This window comes from Dendrobates tinctorius, unplaced genomic scaffold (genome assembly GCF_039654945.1).
Source record: "Dendrobates tinctorius isolate UK_male_01 unplaced genomic scaffold, ASM3965494v1 ptg000011l, whole genome shotgun sequence".
NCBI lineage: Eukaryota > Metazoa > Chordata > Amphibia > Anura > Dendrobatidae > Dendrobates > Dendrobates tinctorius.
In genome coordinates, this window is record NW_027361679.1 from 129072408 (window position 1) to 129087648 (window position 15241).

Consider the following 15241-nt stretch of genomic DNA (forward strand, 5'->3'; position numbering starts at 1 on the left):
GTGGGAAAGTTTAGAATTAGGGGGCAGTTCAGTCTGACAGAAGGTCGGCGGAGTAGGAAGCCACTCAGTGAGGAGTGGGGGATCCCTGGAAGAAGGGATGGATGAAGGAGTGCTGCAGCTGCCTCAGTGACCTGAGCCAGCTGGCACGGGAAAGTAAGAAAGGTGGAGAGACGTAGGACTGCAACCTAAGCTTCCATAAGAGAGAGAAGGAACAGCGCGGAACGAAGGAGTAGGAGAACAGAGAGGAGGAGTGGGTTGGATAGGAACCCTGCCTGTAGGTTCTCAGCGCAAGGTTGGGGCCTGGTCCCCGAGGTTGTATGGACACTTATGGTTCTGCAGCAGACACCGGTGGAGTAGTTGGCTGTAAATGCACTACTCCCAACCAAGACTTGGGACACAACAGCAACACGGATAGAGAGCCGGGATCCAAGAGGTCCCTGATCAGGCTACAGCTGTCTGTCATACAAGTAGAGTTCTTAGGAACATCTGACAGAAGGAAGTTCAGGGAACCACAGTACTGGAGTTCTTCACACTAAAAGGCGCAATAGAGGAGTCATTCAGGAAAGGCACATGTTGGCGGAGTGTTGGAGAGGAGAGCCCTGACTTGCCCGGGAGGTTGATTGAGTCTCTACCCCGGAGGTCACGGCACGGAGGCAGGCATCAGTGTGCACCACGAACTGTGAGTAAAGCTTTGAAACTGCAAGCTCTGGTGTCCTCCATTCATTCGTCACTAACACCTTCAGCACCGCTACATCTGGGTACCAGCATCCACACCGTCCTGCACCTATCCTCATCCATAGTGCCTACACTGCCCTGGGGCTACAGCTCCACCTGTGGGGAGCTACACCATCTTTGCTGCATCACACCATCAGTCCCAGTGGATCTGCAAGCAGCGTTGGCTTAACATCTTACTTGCCAAACACCACGGGTGGCGTCACGAACTTTCCATAAAAACTACATTACAAACATCATCCGCCATTGATATTGGGCGACCAGGGTCACGGACCGGGTCACCGCTGCTGTGACACATCTCCCCCTGACACCGGCCCGGTACCAAGTACCCCACAGCCCTGGGTGAAGCCTGGGACAGAGTGACCCAGTTGATTTAGAAAGTGGAAGCATTTATGAAAAGAAGATGAACCACACTGGGTGATCTGGTTGACAACTAATCAATGATCAGGGTATGTAGTCGTAGCCACAGAGGACCCCATATCCCCAGTATCAGAAAGTGGCAAAATTAAAAAAAATGTCTTTAACCTGTAGCTGCAATCCGATGAGTCATCTTTTCAGTCCACAATTGCAAATAAATTGTCTCAGATTAGATTATGAATCTTCCACAATGAAACAAAAGGAATTTTCAGCATTTTTGGTCAGAGACCAGTCCATACAATTCTCTGCTGCTCTTGGAACAATAAAAACGTGTCCCATCATCACAGAACAACCAAAGAAAACAGAGGCCAGAGTAATTTATCTTTAGTAATAGAGTGAACCTCAAGGCAATACCTTCTTCACCTAGGGTCTCAAGATTGCCTTTCTGGCTTCAGTTTGGATCAATTTATATAAGAATGATCCTTTTCACCACAATATAAATAGAGCCCTTCAGCTAGGTGATGGGATTTTTCTGCCGATGATAACATCTTCCAACAGATTTCCATAAGTTTCAGTACAGTCACTTTGGAAGGAGATCTTTAACCCCTTCACCCCGAAGCCTGTTTTCACCTTCCTGACAAGGCCAATTTTTACAATTCTGACCACTGGCACGTTATGTGGTAATAACTCTGGAACATTTCAGCGGATCCCACTGATTCTGAGATTGTTTTTTCGTGACATATTGTACTTCATGATAGTGGTAAAATTTCTTTGATATGACTTGCGTTTACTTTTGAAAAAAAAACGCAAATTTGGCTGGCGAAAATTTTGAAAATTTCACAATTTTCAAACTTTTAATTTTTATGCCCTTAAACCAGAGAGTCATATCACACACAATAGTTAATAAATAACATTTCCCACATGTCTACTTTACAGCAGCAAAATTTTTGAAACATAATTGTTTTTAGGAGGTTATAAGGGTTAAAAGTTGACCAGAGATTTCTCATTTTTACAACAAAATTTGCAAAACCATTTTTTTAGGGACCACCTCACAATTGTATATATCCAAAAGTGACACCATTCTAATAACTGCAGCCCTCAAGGTACTCCAAACCACATTCAAGAAGTTTATTAATTCTTCAGATGCTTCATAAGAATTTTTAGAATGTGGAAGGAAAAAATAAACATTTACTTTTCTTTCACAAAAATTTTTTTAGACCTATTTTTTTTTACTTTTGCAAGGATAACAGGAGAAAATGGACCATACAATTTGTTGTGCAATTTCTCCTGAGCATGCTGATACCCCTTATGTGGGGGAAATCTACTGTTTGGGCACATGGCAGGAAGAGAAGAGGAGCACCATTTCACTTTTTGAATGTAACATTTGCTGGCATAATTAACAGACACCATGTCATGTTTGGAAAGCCCCTGATGTGCCTAAACAGTGGAAACCACCAACATGTTACACCATTTTGGAAACTAGACCCCTTAGGGAACTTATCTAGATGTGTATTGGGCACCTTGAACTAGAGTTGCTTCACATAAATTTGTAACGTACAGCCATGAAAATAAAAAAAAATCACATTTTTCCCAGATAAATCTTTTTTTTGCTCAAAATTTTGCATTTTCATAAGGGGAACAGGAAAAATGGCTCCAAAAAACATGTGCAATTTCTCTGGAGTATGCCGATGTCAAATCTGTGGCGGAAAACCACTTTTTAGCGCACGGCAGGGCTTGGAAGGGAAGGCGCGCCATTTGACTTTTTGAATGCAAAATTTACTGGAGTCATTAGCAGACGCTATGTCGTGTTTGGAAAGCCCCTGATGTGCCTAAACAGTGCAAACCTCCAACAAGTGACACCATTTTGGAAACGAGACCCCTTTGGGTATTTATCTAGATGTGTATTGAACAGCTTAAACCCCCAGGTCCTTCACAGAAGTGTATAACGTTAAGCCATGAAAATAAAAAAATCTAATTTTTCACGCAAAAATCTTTTTTAGCTCCAAATTTTGTAACAGGAAAAAATGGACCCCAAAATTTGTTGTTCAACTTCTCCTGAGTTTATCTATACCTCATATGTTGTTGAAAACTACTTCGAAGGCACAGTTGCAAAGCTCAGAAAGGAAGAAACGCCATATTATAGTGCAGATTTTGCTGCACTTATTTGAGGGTGCTATGTTACACTGGCAGAGCCCCTGAGGTGCCAACACAGTAGAACCCACCATAAGTGACCCAATTTTACAAACTAAACCTCTCAATTAATTCATCTAAGGGTGCAGTGATCATATTGTCACCACAGGTGTGTCACAGACTTTTATACCATTTTGCAGTGAAGATAAAATAATTTACACTTTTACCACCAAGATTTTGTGTTAGCCCCATGTTTTACATTTTCATACTGGGAAATAGGTAAAAATGGCCCCAAAATTTGCTTCACAATTTCTACTGAACTTGGAAATACCTCATATGTGGCTGTACAGTACTACTTAGCCATACGGAGAGACTCGAGAGGGACGGAACGCTATTTGCCTCCTGGAATGCAGATTTTCCTAGAATAGTTTGTGTATTCCATATAAATGGCCCCTAAGTGATAGAAAAGCAGAATCCCCCTCAAGTAACCCCATTCTGGAAATTATAACCCTTTGGGAATTTATCTACAGATATAGTGACAATTTTGACTCCATGGGTGTTTTCCAGAAACATGCAGCATTGAATGTTGTTGAGTGAAAATTCAAACTGCCGTTGTAGTAACCAGTACATTATGCCCAGCTCGTACTTTAGGAGACGTGCACCTGTAAATTTAGCGGACCCTCATCACTACAGAAATGTCAAACATGTGGTTGCAAAATGTGGGTTAGGCACACTGAGGCTCAGAAGGGAGGGGAGAGCATCTGGATTTGGGAGTGGAGAATTTGCTGAATTTCTTTTGGGGGGTGAGGAGCCAATTCGCTTTTCCAGAGCCTTTGTGCTACCAGTAACTTGGAAGCCCCCTATATTTCCGTTAACAGATGACGGACTTGAGTGGGAACTTGCTTTTTTTGTGGATTGAGTTGAAGCTTTTATTGGGAACATTTTACATAACATTTATGATAACATTATACGGCGCTCTACGCTGAGCACTTACTTCAGGGTTTCCATCTAAATCTCCGAATGGTGTGACAGATGAAACCCCCGATGGATCCATTCACTATTGTGAGGCAGCAGATTTACTCTGGACTCTGTCTGGCCTCTGTTCCGTGGTGTCCTTTTTTTCAGAAATGCAAAAAAAAACTGTGGACGACGGCACTTGTATGCAATCCTAAAAAGACAGACACCACCAGATCTCAGGTCCTATGGCATCCACAGTGCTTCTATCTGCCTCATTATAGGGAATCTTCAGCCAGAGGTTCTGTCTGAATCCCATATTTCAGAGATTTACACGGAAACCCCGGTGTAAGCGCTCAGCATAGAGTGCAGGATAAATGTGCGCCAAGCCTTACTGCTATATTTGGGAGGCAGAATGCAAAAATCAACAGCATGTGAAAAATTGGTTTTATTTCTGTTTTACGCTGTTCTTTGTGCGGTGTAAGTGATTATGTGACTTGATTCTTCGGGTCGGTGCGATTACAGCGATACCAGATTTATATCGGGTTTTTATGTTTGTCTGCTGTCACACACTAAAAAATGCTTTTTATTGCTAAAACTAGTTTTGGAATCACCATATCTTGAGAGCTATAATTTTCCATATTTTGTCTGACAGGGTCATGTGATGGCTTGCTTTTTGCGGGACAAGCTGACATTTTCGGGCACATAACATTTTTTCATTGCTTTCTATTCCACTTTTTTGGAGACAGAATGAACAAAAACAGCAATTCAGGAATTGCTTTTTGTTATTTTTTTATACCATTCTGCGTGTGATAAAATTGGTAAGGTAACTATTTTATAGAAAAAATAATTATTTCTACCTTTATTTTGAGAGCTATAACTTTTTTATTTTTCTGCTGATATAAATGTGTGGAAGCTTCTTTTTTTTGCGGGACAAGATGACATTTTCAATGGTACCGTTTTTATTTACACTCATCTTTTTGATCGCGTTTTATTGCACTTTTTGTTCGACAGTATGAAGCACTGTTTTTTGCCTCTTTTTTTAATTTTTTTTATGGTGTTCACTGAAGGGATTAACTAGTGGGACCATTTTAAAGATCCAGTCGTTACGGACGCGGCGATACCAAATATGTGCACTTTTATTGTTCATTTTTTTATTTACAGAAATAAATGTATTTATTGGAAAAATATTTCTTTTTTTATTTGGGGATTTTTAAATATTTATATTTAACTTTTTTACATTGTCCCATCCTGGGACATCAGAGTATAGTGTGAGATTGCTGATCTGATACTCTGCAATGCTTTTGAACATCTGACAGGCAGGGAAGGAGGTATGTCAGGCTCTAACAAGCCTCAGCAGGCGCTCACAAGCCACCTTCCCTGCAGTACTCCGAAGGACTCTGCAGCCATCTTGGGGCCGGGGCTCTCCATGGAGACCATCAGGACAACACGATCACTTTGTGTTGTCCTGATGGAAGCACGCAGGAAACTCATTCCCTGCGCGATGCTCCTCTGATGCTCTTCTCATTCCCTGCGCGATGCTCACTACTAATAGTGGTATCAAAGGGGTTAAATGTCTGCGATTGCACCGATCATGGGCGTTGCTGCAGGATGTCAACTGTCACACAGATCTGACACCCACACGCGATCGCTGGGACGCTCAGCGTGATGCTGCGCGATCGTGCCGCCGTACATATACTGCTGTAAGGCTGGTTTCACATTAGCGCTTTTTAAGCGCACGCACGGCCGGGGGTAGCTCCGCCCCTGAGCCGGCTCTCTGCCCGGCGTGCCCGCCCCTTGCTTGTAGCGCCGCCTCCTAGCGCACAGCGGCGCCTGCAATCGGCGCACCCTATCTTTAGCATAGGGTGCGCAGATCGTGCGCAGGCCGTGCGCTAGTTGCGCTTTGACCTGCGCTGCGCACCTTTGACGGTGCGCCGTGCGCGCCAAAATCCGAAAAGTTTGATTTTGGCGCGCACGGCGCACCGTCAAAAGTGCGCAGCGCAGGTCAAAGCGCAACTAGCGCACGGCCTGCGCACGATCTGCGCACCCTATGCTAAAGATAGGGTGCGCCGATCGCAGGCGCCGCTGTGCGCTAGGAGGCGGCGCTACAAGCAAGGGGCGGGCACGCCGGGCAGAGAGCCGGCTCGGGGGCGGAGCTACCCCCGGCCGTGCGTGCGCTTAAAAAGCGCTAATGTGAAACCAGCCTTAGTGGGAACACAGCTCCCGCAGAACAATATATGTATGATGCATGTCGGGAAGGAGTTAAGATGCTCTGGAATGTGGGACATGGGAATATAGAGCTTTTTCTTTTCACTGCTCTTTAAAACTTACCTTCACTCAAATGTCAAATGGCAAGGGAAATCAAGCTATCATTGAAGAGCTGATTATAATTTTCCTATTGCTTGAAGCAAATATTGAAATAGTGCCCATCAATGTAAAACTTAAGTGAATAAATGCAATTCCATAATTGTATTTTGGGTTTTGCTTTTACATTATTTAATGTAAGATACAAATGACTTGTGAAAATTATTTGTCAGGACAGTGCGATTACAGTGATATCAAAGTTTCACAAAAAATTTTTCTGTAAAAAAAATGTTGGTTTGTGATGCCATTTTTTTTTGTGGTGAACTGTTTTAGGATGTTTTGTTGCTTTTTATTGCATTTTTTAGGTTGGCAAGGTGGCAGAAAGCAAAACTGAAATAAATGGATCCCTAAAAACACAACCCTTAATCAAAATTAATCAATCTGTATGCTAAAGAGAGAAAAAATCAAAACGCCAGAATGTCAGGGTTTTTGCCACTTTAGGCAAAACACCGAAAAATGCGATAGAACATAGGACCCCAATCAATTAGCAAAACCGAAAAAATGGACTCCTACAATATAACCTTTAATCAATCACGTTAAAACTCTTAAAAATACATCTGTGTGTGGTGGCTCTTGAAGCAAAGACTCCAGCAGCAGTCCACTGCTTGTGAATCTCCCCCCAAATTTTTGAATGGCCTTTTCTTAACAATCCTTTCAAGGCTGCGGTTGCTTGTGCACCTTTTTCTAACACACTTTTTCCTTCCACTGAACTTTCCATTAATATGCTTGGATACTGCACTCTGTGTACAGCCAGCTTCTTTAGCAATGTCCTTTTGTGGCTTACCCTCCTTGTGGAGTGTGTCAGTGACTGCCTTCTGGAGCCTACTGAAACAGACTAAAGGTACTGTCACACTTAGCGATGTACCAGCGATCCCGACCAGAGATATGACGCGGTCAGGATCACTGGTACATCGCTAAGTGGTCACTAGTGAGCTGCCACACAGGCAGATCTCACTAGCGACATCGCTGGGGACGGGGGTCGCTACTTACCTGTCACACTAGGCGATCCTGCGTCCTCCTGCCCGGCTCTACGCTCATCTCTCCACAGGAAGCGCCGCAGGAAGCTGACGACGAGAAACAGTCCTGGACGTTCTCGCGCGATCAGCGATAACCAGCGGGGGGAGCAGGTTGTAGGTAAGTATCACACACAGCAATATCGCTGGCAATATCGCTTAGTGTGACAGTACCTTAAGGGACCTTTCCAAAGACTTAGGAAGCCTTTTCAGGTGTTTTTTGTTAATTACCCTAATTTACTGAGATAATGCCTTTTGAGTTTTCATTGGCTGTAAGCCATAATCCTCAACATTAACAGAAATAAACACTTGAAATAGATCACTCTGTTTGTAATGACTCTATATAATATATGAGATTCACTTTTTTTTATTGAAGAACTGATATAAATTAAATTTTTGATGATATTCTAATTTTGTGAGAAGCACCTGCATATAGTAAAAATCACGGTGTCCTTTGTTGCCCGGTCACAGGCAAGGTTTCAAGGGAGCTCAGTAAAGACAAGCTCAAAGGTCTTCAACAGACCTCTGATGACCCACGTTCACGTCATGGGCACGCCTATGGTTGCATTATATGATGCACTCCCATGTCGGTAAGCTGTTAGAGTTTGACAGCAGCATTTAACAGGTTTAAAATTGTGGGCAATACTTTTCGCCACCAGTGATTGTAGGTGGAAAGTCCTGGCTGTAAGACACAGTAATTACCTGCTGGGTGTGTGGTGGGTTCACCCTGTGAGGCCGCTCCATACATCCGCTACCGTCTTGTGCCATACATGTACAGCTGATGCTAATAAGGGGTTGAACACCCCTGTTAATCTCTGATAGCGGCATTTAAAAGGAATGTGTGCTTCTACTTATGCTTGCAGACTCCCGTTGGCACCCTATGACATGATCGGGGGGGCGCCGGTTGATTACTATGGCAGCTGGGGGCCCACTGGAGGCCCCCATTGCCGTCATCTTAGTCCTCCTCTGAAGCTATGCTATAAGCTGAGGTTGAAGGGAGCAAGGGAGACCGAGATTTACACTATACTCTGCAATACTTTAGTATTCGCCTGAGGAGATAAGGGGTATGTCTGATAAATACCCTGAGGAAATTTAAAAATAAAGCAAAAAATTAAAAAATGCTTTTTTTAAATATTAAAAAATACTTTGTTCAAATAACCCTTCTTTTCCTCCATTGAAAACAAAGAAATTAAAAAAGAAAAAAAACATGTATGATATCGCAGCACTACTAAAAGTCTGTTTAAAATATAAAGCGCCAGAATTGTGTGTTTTTGATAACAATTCCTCCATAAAAAATGTATTTGAAGCATCAAAATGTCATATATAGCCAGAAATGGCATAAATGAAACTGTCAGCTCATGCAAAAAGCAAGCGCTCCCCCAGCTTAATCGATATAAAAACAGAAATGTAATGGGCATCAGAAAATGGCAATACAAACCCTCCAAAATTTTTTTTTATTTTACAAATTTCAGAGTTTTTTTTTATCCATTTTAATATAAAGAAAATCTATACAAGTTTGGTATAGTTGTAATCCTACTAACTCAGAGAATAATGATTCAGTGTAACTTACAACACAATGTATGACTTAAAACCAAAACACAAAAAAATGGCTGAATTGTTTTCCCAATTTCACCTCGTTTTTTATTACATTAATGAGTTATTATTCTTTAGGCAGATGAGGTTAGGTGGTTGCCTTATTACAGACAGGCTGGGTTGGTATTGCTTGATGGCATTATAATTGCTTTTAAGTTGCAGATTTTTGGGGCTTGTAGGTAATTGATTATTTAATAACTTAATTTATACAGTGATCCTTATGTATATGCTTACTTCTTTCCCCTTTTTTTGGCATAGTTCGCTTTTTAAGTATGTGCTAGGTTGGTCCTGGTTTATTTGGTAGTGGCCTCATCTACTTTATTATTGAACGCTACAATTTGTGCTAAAAAACAAGCCATCGTGCAGCAATGTAGACTGAGAAAGAAATACGTTTTGGCTCTTAGAAGAAGGGGGGGTGGATAAAAAGCGCAAAAAGGAAAATTGGCTGCAGAGGGAAGCTGTTAAACTTGCCAAAATTCTTCAGCAGTGAAGCTTTGTATCAACTAATAGACTTTGTGTGTTGACTTTGCCATGACGCTGAACAGTCAATGACGCAAAAATGAGTTTTGCCTGGCTGGTTTCCTCTATCACATATTGCTCAAGACTGAAAAAAAATCTTTTAAACAAGCTGCTACAAAACAAATTGATTTATTCATAAGTACAGTATGTAAGGATTGTTACCTGGATAGTTCACTTGCTTGAGGGAAAATCCTAAAGCTAAAACAATAACTGGACACAATAGTTTCATATTGCAGTGGCAAAACAATGAAAAAGATAAAACAACGTAGACTACAAAGGCAATGATTGGGTTACAATGGATCGGCTGTTTACCTTTAGTTATCTTCCTAGTGAATTCTCCTGGATGCAGCTGTAGAAAACCGTCTTTGGAAGATTCCCCAATACTGTAAGGCTTGCTCCTCTGCTATTCTAAGTGCTTGAGAAATAAGTATGAACTCTCTGTCCTGTGATGTACTAATTAACCTGCTCTTGTTGAAGGACTGCCAGCATCTGAAGTCTGATGTGTTTTTTTCAGTAATACTTCCTTATACTCAGTCTCAGATGTGGGATGGGCTAAAGACTAGATCAAGGTCATCAAAAAACCCAAAGGTATAAACAACAAACTATTACTTCAAAGTGCAATGGAAAGCACTTCTGCTACTAGATATGTCTTAAGTACGTTTTCATTCTTAGTTTCTGAACACATTCACTTCCATTCCAACACCATTTTTGTGCATAATTTACAGGAACATGATTAAATTTTAAGCATTGGTAAAAATCTCAGGTGTATATACATGAACTGAGCTGAACAGTCAATGGACCAAAAAGATGGCTTCCTCTGGTGCTTTTTCTTTATCTACATCCTGTAAAGCAGGGGTGAGGAATCTTTTTTCTGCCAAGGGCCATTTGGAGATTTATACCATCCTTCGGGGTCCGTACAAACTCCGCCCACAAAGTACATCCTGACTCTGGCACTGGTGTCAGGATGTAATCTTTCATTGCATGCCCTTCAGTGTTCAGTAGTGAACACTGCATATGTGTGGTCACAGAGCAAGAAGAAATTAATGATCTGGTGGCAATCAAAATACAACTCCCTGCCAAAGCACTGGGGTCCCTGAGAATCTGCCCAGGGGCCGGATAAAAGGTCATCGAGGGCCATTTCCTGTGGCCTGAGGTTCCCCCCCTGCTGTAAAGGTATGTATACTATTAGCCCTGATACCTCTTCATCTAGAGAGGTCATCATGTGATCTCTTTTTATGAGTTTATAATATTCATAAATATAATACTAAGAAATACAGCTTTTCTTTTTTTACATTTTTACATTTAGACAAGTTGCAGTTCTTTTTTGGCACCCGTGAAATTAAACAGTAGAGCTTAAGGCTATGTGCACACGTAGCGGAACTCTCGCGGAATTTACCGCGAGAATTCCAGAATTCCATTCCGTGGGAAAATCGCATTTTAAATTCCCATGATTTTCCAGCAGAAAAACTAGCGATTTGCAAGCATAATTAGCTTGCAGAGTGCTAGCGTTCTCCAAGAGATCTGTAGCATCGCTTGGAGAACTGATTGACAGGTTGGTCACACTCGACAAACATAGTGTTTGACGAGTGTGACCAACCTTTTACTATTGAGGCTGTCTATGCGGCATTAATAGTAAAAAAACTAATGTTAAAAATAATTTAAAAAATAAAAAAATCGTGTTATATTCACCTTCCGGCATCCCGCACAGCCTTCCCGGGCCTCAGCGATGCTCCTGTTCCCAGTAATGCCTTGCGAGACTTTTGATGACGTCGCGGTCTCACGATAATGTAGCGGTCTCACGAGGAATAGGGACCGCTACATTATCGTGAGACCGCAACGTCATCAAAGGTCTCGCAAGGCATTACAGGGAACGGAAGAATCGCTGAGGCCCGGGAAGGCTGCGCGGGATGCCGGAAGGTGAATATAACACCATTTTTTATTTTTTATTCAGGGATATGGTACCCACAGCCCGGAGGACAGTCTCCTCTCCTACGGACCGTGGGTACTATCCGCAAATGTTCTGCTTACTTTTCGCATGGTGGGCACAGCCACATGCGGGAAGTAAGCGGAACAATGCAATCCTATGGGTGCGGGATCGCTGCGATTCTGCAAAATAATGAGCATGCTGTGGATTTTTCCGCGATGCGATTCCGCCACGGGAAAATCTGCAGCATTAGCACAGCATTGCGGAATCCCATAGGATTGCATGAGATGCTGTTTTTATGCGTTTTTGCAGCAAAATCGCATGTTAAAAAACGCAGCGAAAACGCAAAAAAAAGCGACGTGTGAATGCAGCCTAAATGCTTCCTGGTTAAGCAAAATCCTGTGCGTGTGTCTTCAGCTTCTAAGTCTGTCAAAACAAAGGCAATTGTTTTTTATCACTTGAAAAAGACTATTCCAGTGTTGAAACGAGTTGTGAACATAAAAAATTTTCAACTCATCTTGGTACTAAAGATTCTTTATTACAGCAGCGCAACCCAATATCGTGTTATTGTCCAAACTCGTCAACTATCCTGGAGGAAATCATCCCCAGCCACGAGGCAGGAGCAGCTGATATCTTTAGGTGCTCATAGGTGTTCTGCCTGCAAACAACCTGCTCAGGTGAGCACCTTCCTTTTACTTTCCTTTGTAGCTAAAAGGGTATCACCCAATGGTCATGTGCGTTTTTGTTTCCCTACAGTTTTTCTACAAAGGCAACAGGGAGACAGGATCTTAGAGACAAATACACTTTTCTTTTTAGATAGAGTTTAAAAGATGTTGACAGAAGGCAACATAAGTGGAAAAGTCTAAGAAAGAGTTTGCTTTCCTCTACTGTTCTCACTAGAAAGAACATGGTAATGCCTCACCATTAATACAAGTTCATAACAAAATGTTATAAATGAACTCAACTGATGGTAAAGTTTGTTTCTGGAACCCATAAAAACATTAAAATAACCACAAAAAGAGCCAGTTATTTGGTAAACCAGAGTGTGGTACAACCGGATAAAGGTTTGTGTAGAATATGATCACTTTTGTGAAAACTGCCTTCCAAACTGTACCTTACCAATACCTCATATATTTATTGTTGAATCTATTTTTATTGACAAAAAAAAAACAAGTAGACAAGGAAAAACAAACAAGATAGCAAAGGTTATACACCAAACTGTACAATATCACAGTATAGATAATCTCGTATAGAGTCAGCATATCTCCTGTGCTTCTCGGTAGAGTGAGTGTTGGTTTATATACAAATTCACAACCATTTACAAGACTCAGACCGAGTAGCTAGTATTATAGATTGGTCAACTCAATTATATAAACATTCATTATACATTCCTTGCTTATATGCAATAAAGCAGACTGAAGAGTTGTCTTCCATACCTCATATATTTATATGTATTTTGTGCACTTTATTTTTCAGGGTACAGCCAAGCACAGCACATTGGGTCTTGTATACAAGGGAGTTCACATGGGATGCATTTAGAGAGTGCTGGCAAGCCCGCCTAATCGAATGGTATGGGTGTGACTAATAAGCTATAAACCACACACTATGCATTACCTGTATGTGAATGTAAGGGGTTGCATTGAATGGTATCTGTCTTTAACACCGTACCATGCAACGTTACAAGTATGAAGCCCAGGCATCCAGTAACTATGGACCAGAGCATCATCAAGGGTAACAGTGCAGCAGTAGAGGAAACTGTAACTCACAGGGAAGTCACAGCATTGCGTGCAGGTCCCTCATCATGTGGCAGCTTTTTGCATGGGCTGATGCCCTCAGAACTGGGGCGAAATGACTGAAGGAACTCCCCAACAAAGTAAGTCTGAACAGGGAGGACACTGAGGAACCAAAAGATACGGTCTGTCCAGGGAACATGCTAGGTAACAGAAAGAAGGACAAGGAAAGAGGAACAGTTGCATTGCATACAATCTAATGTTGATGCTGTAACAAACATGGATGTGCTGTGTAAGAAGAAGTTCAGTAAAGTTGTTTATTTGCACAAATAGTGGCAATAGTGACAATTGAAAAAAATTGAGTAAATATATGTACAAACCTCAAATAATATCAATCACAATATAAGTGCACAGTGACGATGAAGACTAACCACAAAAACAGAAGCTTGTATATTCAGAACTCATAGTGATAAAATTGATTTAATTAAAAACTACTTGGAAATATGATCATGTGCAAGGAATAAATGGAGGGGAGGGGAAATGGGACAAGAAAAGGATGGACTGGTCACAACATAATGTGCAATGTTTTGATTGGGCAAAGCGTGCTGTAAATCTCTAATACAACAATTATTAAGAAAGGAACTATTTATAAAAAGGATACAGCATCTATAAGCCACAAGCAAAAGATATATAAAGCCAATATCACAGGCAAACAAAGCAATAAATTGCCTAGGTGTATGGTGGTCACAGTGTGAGGCACGCCTCAATGCGCGTTTCGGAAGTTTTCCTTGGTCGGGGTGATAACTGATGTGTACCGGGGGTTTATAAAGGATGAGAGCCATACAATGCGGCACACATACATAGAAGTATACATGCCGCTATAGAAAATATATGCTCCTAAATAAGACCGCTCTTATATGGTATATATATCTAAACTACTGACAGACAATGCATATATATACGTTATATAAATATACACACTACAGCCATACAATGCGGCACACATATATAGATACAGTAGTATACATGCTGCTATACAGCATATATTCTCCTAAATACACACACACACTACAGCCACACATTGCAGAACACATATATAGAAGTATACATGCTGCTGTACAGCATATATACTCCTAAATAGGACTTCTCATCTGTAGTATATTTATCTATACTACTGCCGGACAATACACACACACACTCTACAGCCAAACATGGCATACATATATAGATATAGCAGTATACATGCCGCCATACAGCATGTATGCTCCTAAAATGCTCAAATAGGACTGCTCGTGTGTGTGTGTGTGTGTGTGTGTGTGTGTGTGTGTGTGTGTGTGTGTGTGTGTGTGTGTATATATATATATAATATATATATGGCAAAAAGAGAAACTAGGTCTGAGCTGAAAAAGTAAATGTGTATGCAAAATGTAAATGCATATAAACACATGACCTTTACACAGAGAGAACAAATATCCTAAAATAAACCACGAAACCACAAAAACACTAGTGCATGCTCTTATCATCTCCTATCTCGACTACTGCAACCTCCTACTCTCTGGCCTCCCCTCTAGCACTCTGGCACCACTCCAGTCCATCCTACATTCTGCTGCCCGACTAATCCACCTGTCTCCCCGCTATTCCCCAGCCTCCCCCCTATGCCAGGCCCTTCACTGGCTTCCTATTGCCCAGAGGCTCCAATTCAAAACCCTAACCATGACATATAAAGCCATCCACAACCTGTCTCCTCCATACATCTGTAACATGGTCTCCAGGTACCTACCCGCACGCAACCTTCGATCATCTCACGATCTCCTTCTCTACTCTCTCCTTATCTCTTCTTCCCATAACCGCATACAAGACTTCTCCCGTGCTTCCCCCATACTCTGGAACTCTCTGCCGCAACACATCAGACTCTCACCATCAAT

The 15241-nt window shown here is 41.7% G+C and overlaps 1 protein-coding gene across 1 annotated transcript in view; it reads right to left on the reverse strand.

The window, feature by feature from the left end:
• The window catches only part of LOC141050964 (acetylgalactosaminyl-O-glycosyl-glycoprotein beta-1,3-N-acetylglucosaminyltransferase-like), a 152874-nt gene extending 142719 nt beyond the window's left edge, over positions 1-10155 (reverse strand). The window contains exon 1 of the mRNA XM_073547717.1: positions 9975-10155. The gene's annotated coding sequence lies outside the window, so the exon portion shown is untranslated. The remainder of the gene's footprint in view (positions 1-9974) is intronic.
• Positions 10156-15241: the final 5086 nt, after the last annotated feature.